The sequence below is a fragment of the Hibiscus syriacus genome, unplaced genomic scaffold (genome assembly GCF_006381635.1).
Source record: "Hibiscus syriacus cultivar Baekdansim isolate YM2019G1 unplaced genomic scaffold, ASM638163v2 tig00112402_pilon, whole genome shotgun sequence".
NCBI classification, from domain to species: Eukaryota; Viridiplantae; Streptophyta; class Magnoliopsida; order Malvales; family Malvaceae; genus Hibiscus; species Hibiscus syriacus.
In genome coordinates this window covers 937,241-945,005 of record NW_024063323.1, presented here as the reverse complement: position 1 = coordinate 945,005, position 7,765 = coordinate 937,241, and the positions used below count along the sequence as shown (strand labels likewise).

At 30.4% G+C, this 7,765-nt stretch overlaps 1 pseudogene; it reads right to left on the bottom strand.

Annotated features, from left to right (window-relative positions):
• Nucleotides 1–785: 785 nt before the first annotated feature.
• On the bottom strand, nucleotides 786–5,197 carry LOC120179111 (annotated as a pseudogene).
• Nucleotides 5,198–7,765: the final 2,568 nt, after the last annotated feature.

Below are 7,765 nucleotides of genomic sequence, written 5' to 3'. Positions count from 1 at the left end.
CTTTTTCGAAGAGTTTCTGGAATCCAATCCTGCACAGAAAATAAGAGAAAATGCCTAACTTAGCAACATAAACCAATGAACAAAGAGTAATTTAACAATAAAATACTAAAGAAATTAAACAATCATCAGTGGTGTTGGTAAGAAGAAAAAATATTTTCATGACCATAATAAATTTGAAAAGTAGAGAATCCAATTTGTCACATTAACCGATAACAAAAATATAGAATTAGTTTCATCCTTGATATTGTTTGTGGTGATACCGTTGCGAGCAAAAATGGCACTTATGGTGGTCTTACTGATATAAAGACTAAATTACATACTGCATCCAGACTTGGTAAGACTTGGATGTAGTTGGCAATCATTGTTGAAGAATATCCCTTTAAGTTGTTTCGTGGAAGAAGTAGAGAATTTGTTCGCCGAGGAAAAATAAATGAATTTCTGTTGATGTGTTGTTGAATTTGGGATTTTTCTCCAACTCCTTGCACTTTCATAATTCTTGTCAATATGGTGTTGAAATTAAAAAAATCATGTTTAAATATATTTATATTAATTAAGCTTCGTTTAGAATCAAGTAATTATTTCTATAAATATACTGGAAATTAGGATTAGGAAAAATTAATTATGATGATTTTTTCATTTTTTTTATTTTTATGCATTTGTTTAAGAAAAATTCCTTTCTATTCAACACTATCTATAAGATGGCACTATAAACCTTCAATCACAACAAGTATACAAAAGGATTTTCCATCACCATTTCTATTAATATTATACAATCTCATTACAAACCAAGCGAAGGGAAGACACTTTTAAGGCTAAACTAATCTCAACTTTTGGGAAATCTTAAGCATTTATTACAAGCTAGTATTAGTTTTGATCCCCAAATGTTTTTCAAAGCTGGTAACTTCAAACCTTGTAATAGAATCCATATATATATTTATATATGTTCCCAAGGGAATCTGATGGCAGATGAAGCAGCAGGGAAGCGACAAAGCATTAGTATTTGTAAACTCTGCAACTCAAGTCCAGGTCAGACTTCCACCATTGATTAAGCCCATGATCTTTGCTGAAATCTCGTGTAGGACTCAGATTGACCGTCAGATCTGCCGAAGGAATCAAATGAAGTGGCTCCGAAGTTTCAACTCCCTTGATTCCAACTGCACCCATCACTATATTTCCCAGAGAGTGCTGGCTTGTTAGCCTCGCAAGTTTCCTTGCTCCCATCTTGAAGCTTTCTCCGATGCTCGAAATAACCGATATATTCAGAACATATGGGATCCAATTGGTTCACAAACAGACACGGAATCCACCCAGATATCACACCAATGAGTCCTCAAACCCTTTGAACTGTTGCGGTTCTCACATGCGAATGCAAGGCCTGCTTTGATAAAAGTTCCTGCAAATCGAAGTCCGTGCCTCACTTTCTCATCTTTCACCACTCTGTCAATCGGAGGAGACACAAATGGGGGGTTAAACAAAAAGGATTCCAAGAAACTGCCTCTTTTCGCCATGTTTTTGCCAGCGAGCAATGCAATGGCTGCCCCGAGGGAATGGCCGGTTAGCCAGACGTGTGAAGAACCAACCACTGAGACCACATCTTGAACAGCTTTCATGGCTGTTTTAAAACGACTGCTCTCATGAAGTCCATTCCGAATTATGTCGATGTCCAAGTCGAAATCCCTCCAGATTGATCCTTCTTTCTTTAACGTGCCTCGAAAGGCGAATACATACTGAGGGCCTCGGTCGATGGAACGATGATAAGTATAAGCGGGAGGATTGTATTGGAAAATGGCGCCGAAGATGCTATTGTCATCCCCATCGATTAGCGGGATATCAATCTGAAGCTGAAAGCCTCCCACCATGGCGGCGCAAGGCACTGAGAGCCTTGACGGTTCTCTTGTCGATCACTTTCAAGTACGTAAGCGCCTTTAACCAAGCAGGCTGATACGGACCTCCGATGGTCGGCGTTTTGCCAGTCGACGCTGCTAAGGTTGTTGGGTCCCCGTCGGCTAAAACTTTCACTTCCAGATCCCATTGTAAAACTGGAAACTGTTTGATCGTTCTTCTTTCAACTCTTTTTCCTGCAATATTTGAGGCAATCAATTATGTAGTGAGTTTTATGAAGATTTGAAATGATTTTGATGATATTTTTCATGAGTATATTATCAACCAAGTTGTTCGTTGGAAGAATATGTCTAGTAATCTCATCGAAAAAGCTTCTATGATGATGGATGTTTTGTTTGGAATAATATTATTTCCGACGATTTTCTCTCCACAGAAAAATCTCAACAATTAATACCTAACACTAGGAATCCCACTTTTAAAATGATGTAACATAGCAGCACTTGGTTCTTTAATTTAACGATTTTTTAAATTGATTATGTTTTTTTTTCATATTAATCCTTAAACTTCAGTTTGGATATATTTTATTGTGCGCCACAAAGTCGTCGAGCAATTCTAACGATTAATTTAAATTATGAAATTTGTTCAAAAAGAAAATAAAATGCAACACGTATTGAAGATATGGCTCTAAGTACTAGTTAAGTCGGATGCGGTAGTGAAGCGTACATGCATGAATGGATCAAGGGGACGGGGGGGCTAGCATCTCCTAAAATTTTAAAATTACTGTATATTTTAAATTTACTAATGTATTTTCTATTAAAAATTTATTTTCTCATCTTTTAAAATTATATAATTCATCAACTCTTAAAATTTAGAGATTTACTCCTAATATAAAATATTGCGTCCATTCTTAGTCACACACATGTATTTACATAATCTTCAATCTTTAAACGAATACTTGCTTAAAAACTATATTTAATACTTGAAAAAATCAATATTTAAATAATGTTTGATTCAAGGAATCTTATAACTTACGTTGTTATTTTGAATTTTTTAGACATATCACGAACATTGATCAGATTCATGTCAGTACAATAATTAAAGGAAGTTTGAATACTCAAACTTTTACGTAAGTTGTTTCCTTCTAAAATACTTAAGATCTGATATTTAAAATTCCTTTAATTATCATATTGACATGAATCTGATTAAAAATTAATATGTGTATTTAATAGCTGAAAATCAATTATTTCGATCCTTTAATTATCATAGTGTCTCGGTCACTCGGTGTGGCTCATTAATATAAACATGTTTCTACGACATGTGTTTCTCTTTTTTGAGAAACATTCGTAACAACTTTTCTATTTTTGTTACCCTTTTTCATTTGTTTTATTTTAAACTCGGTTCCATATATATATATAATCAACCAAAATCATTTGAAAAGAATGACGACTTTAAGATTAGTTACCAGGCCTGCAAGACGATTTTGGAGTACACTATAAAACGTTCCTAAAATTTCTAAATGAATATGAGGCAATCCCATCTCATTGAGTGTTTTCAAACGGGTAATTCGTTAACTGCTAACTGAATTATTCAAATTTTTTAATTGCTTTTTTTTCTTCTTAAACTGTTAATCGAAATATTTAATAAAAATTTAATCGAACCGAACTAAGTTCGGTTAATTGACCGGTTAACCGAAATAAATAATATATTTCATATACTAAATATTAAATATTTTATTTATAAATAATATTTAATATTAATTTAATAATTTTGGTTAATTCGATTAATTACTAATTTCGAACTGAATCAACCGAATCTAAAGTTTGAAAAAAAAAACCATTAACCGTAACCGATAAATCCAAAATGAACTAACCGAAATTTTGGTTCGATTAATTAATTCGATTTTAACTGAATTATGAACACCCTTACATTTCACTATTTTTTACAAGTAGAATATTTCTCTAATTTTGCGCAATCCCAATATAATTAAGATTATTGTTACATGAGATAAGCAATTCCTTTTTAAAAAATATTACATACGTAATTAGTGTATAAATTTTAAAATATCATATAAGACTACGAAAAGATTATAGGCTATCGTTCTAAAAAATTTTATAAAAAAATATAAATTATTATTTGATATATTATAATAAAAACTATAATACATTAAAACAATATAAATGTTTGTTGAAATATATTTAATTTTTTTATTAATTTAGGATAAATAAAAAACAATATCTGTTTAAAAAATACTCTAACAATTTTGACATTAAAAATAATCTAGAGATAGATATGTGCCAATTTAGAGATATATGTCAATTATGTAACCTAATTTATGGAGTAAAAAAACTCCACTTTACATTGTAATTTCCCTATGTATAATTAAAATCTAAAATAGGACTTGAAGGTTGAAACTGAATTCTTGTTTCTTTGACTAATATTTCATCATTTACAACTTAACAAAGTATCAACAAAAATCATTATTTTTTATTTCCTTAAAAAATCAATAATATAATTAAACATTATTGAATTTACATAATTTGTTCATAGATATTACCCATAACTACATGCATGCAGGGACGGAGTCAAAATTAATATTGGTAGGAGTAGAAATATTAGACTATTTAAGAAAAATACAAAGACTTATTAGGTATTTAAACACAAAATTCAACATGAATCAAGCGAATTAGTGATTAAGTGATTGTTATTATCCTTGAGGTCCCGAGTTCAAGCATGTATCCAGGGGTATGAAAGTTCATTGTCAAATAGTTGAAAGTCTTTGTACAAATATTACCTTGTATTCACCCTAAATTAAAAAAAAAATCAAAACTCAAAAGAAAACTTTAATTTGTCTAATATTTAAACTTAAATGACTTAAATTGTAATTAGATCAAAAATTTGAGAACACGAACTTATCATTCTTTAGTTCTACTCCTACTTGATTAAATATTTAATAATTTTTTATATTTTTAAAATTTAAATATTTGTTTGTACATGAACTAAAATACTATTAAAATAAAATTATATCGAATATATAAATTTTAACAGGGGCATAAGGGAGCTCTGTCCCTGCATGTACGATAATTATAAATAAATTGATCGTTTATCCTTTAGGGTAATTTATCATTTTTACTCCCTTTTTTTATTTACTTAATTATGACACTTATAAAGTAAAAAAACCATTTATATTTTAATTAATATGGCACATACATATTAACATAAAGAAAGATTTTCCATGATTTTGGGTTTCCCTCAAGAATATAAAAAATAAAATAAAAGTGAAGCAGAATAATAATAAAGAGTGAAGGAAAGAGAGATTACCAACAAATACGAGACGGACAGAAGTGAACTTTTGTTTGTTTTGAGATGTTGTCGATCCAACTTGATGAGAACACCAATTTATAGATGGAAGATAATTCATATTTTCCCCAAATCAATCCAAAGCTAAGAAAGAATAAGAATATGAACAAACAAATTGAATCAATAAAATTCTCATCTATAATTTTTTTAATTTATGGAGTATTACTAACGTCAAGATAAGTCTTGAATATTTAATATGTCCAACATAAGTTTCCCCCCCCTTAAATTTCTCATATATCTCCTTTAAGTATCGTATCAAAATATACTTAAAACTTTATTATCTAATAAAGATGCTTTTAAAAAAATTATAGTTACATTATTACTTTTGACAACTAATTTTATTAAAAGGTAGAAAAATGTCCAAATTACAATGAAAATTTACAATCACAATCGTAAATTAAAACACATAATAAGAATGTTTTCATATAATCATAAAAACAAGAAACTAGTCACCTAAGATCACACAAGTGTTAGAAAATAGTATTGTTGCAAAATAAAACTATTTACATTGACTAACAAATAATAATAAAATAATAAAGACAAATAGAACGATTTATTGTGTCTTGGTATAGAAGCCACTGTCATAGAAGCAATTTCGTCCGGATTGGTATAATCTCGAAATTAGACGTTGCCCCCCAATGTTAACACAATCTTCTAAACCTCGTACACCCAAAATGAGGAAGTGGAACCCACTAGTATTGATCTCTTCGATCATAAATTTTCCTAGAAGAAAATGCAAATGCCATCAATATTATACGTAAAATTAGGGAGAGGTGTATCCCTTTTATAGTAGTGGTAAAAGGGTAAAATTGTCTATTGACAATTACCCGCTCCAACCACATCCTATATATAGATAACCAACTCCCTACAAAATTCCTTAATATTTGCATTACTAACAATTCCCCACTAATACAAATAAGTAAGGAATTTTTTTAAATACGAGAAAAGAGCAATAGCAAAATTAATCGTTTAAGTACTAGTGAACGTATCTAGAACTAATACATAGTGGAAAGAGCAATCTTCTCTTAACAAGTGAATGAATTTGGATCTTATTAAAATAGGAGTAAACTCATAACACATGACTAACTTCTTCATCAATTAATTCCTCTATAAATCAACAAATTTATCCAATATACCTCGGGATTCTGGTAAGTGCTCTAGAAAGACCACCGATATCTTTCATAGGAGGTGGCTAATCCTTTACACTTACATAGGTGATTTCATCAAGTCTATCTCAATATAGACCACCCTAATTAGGGATACAAAATCATTAAGAGTATTTAGAAAGCTCAACCTCTCCTTTTTAAGATTCGGTGAATTCATCAAGTCGTCTCATAAAGATCACCAAATCATGAGCTATGAACTCATTGAGAGCGTAAAATTAAACATCTTAAATAAATAAATTCATCAAGTTTGTCTTAATAGGACAACCCAAATCATGGGCCATGAAACTCACTTAAACCACAAATTGGTGAATCCATCAAGTCCGTCTCACTAGGACCACCCAAATTTTGGGCTATGAATTCATTGAGAGTGTAACACTCATCCTTTCATGTCATTGGATTCATCAAGTCCTTCTTACTAGAACGACCCAAAACCTGACTTATGAATCCATTAATTGATAAACCAAATGGGCTTAATACCAATTCCCCTCGACTCTTAAGTTAAGAGATTAATATAATCCTCTTTTATCCTTTCATACTTCAACTTGAGTACCATCTCATTATTTTATGAACTCATGCCTTCTCTTATCATCGAAGACTTGATTTTAAACCGTTCACATTTTTCTAACGAGTCACGTAAAAACACAAAAAAAATATCTCTTTAAAGATATTTCAGCAAGATAGATTCTTCAGGCATTAAACCTCTTGCCTGACTAAGTCAAGACTTATCATCTTAGAGTTCATACTAGAGCTATTTAAAAAAAATTACAAGCTTTCATAAAAGTTGTTCTACTTAGATAAACATATACCTACTATGATTTCACATGTATTATTCAAGATTTCTAAACTACGATAATTAAAATTCTCTTAGTTTCATGCAATTTTAAATAGCTATTCTCATACATATAAATTATAAACTTATATGCTACACAACACAATACATGAAATCATTGATTTGTTTTAGACACCCCACATTTTCATTTATAAGGTAGAGAACTATTTCCAATTGCCCCCACATTCTCTAACCTTAAAGTGTAAAATTAACAATCTTATATGTCATGTAAACAATGTTTTCCTTCAAGTTACTCAAGTAAACTATAGTAAATTCAAACTGATTTTAAACATAAAATCATAATCACATTATGTTTACACATGTTAGCCCTAAAGAGACCATATATAAAATCATAATCATAAGGAAAATACGAACATATCAGACCATATTAGCAAACAAACCATAAAAGGGGATCAATCTATTGAAAGAATACTAACAAATTGTAAATCAGAATCGAGTGATGTGAGAAAATTATCTAGAGTGTAAATCGCGTATACAAATCCAGTTCGAGGGTCTAAAGCAGTGAAGATCAGTATGATAATAAATAATCATCACTTTGATCAATCATAGT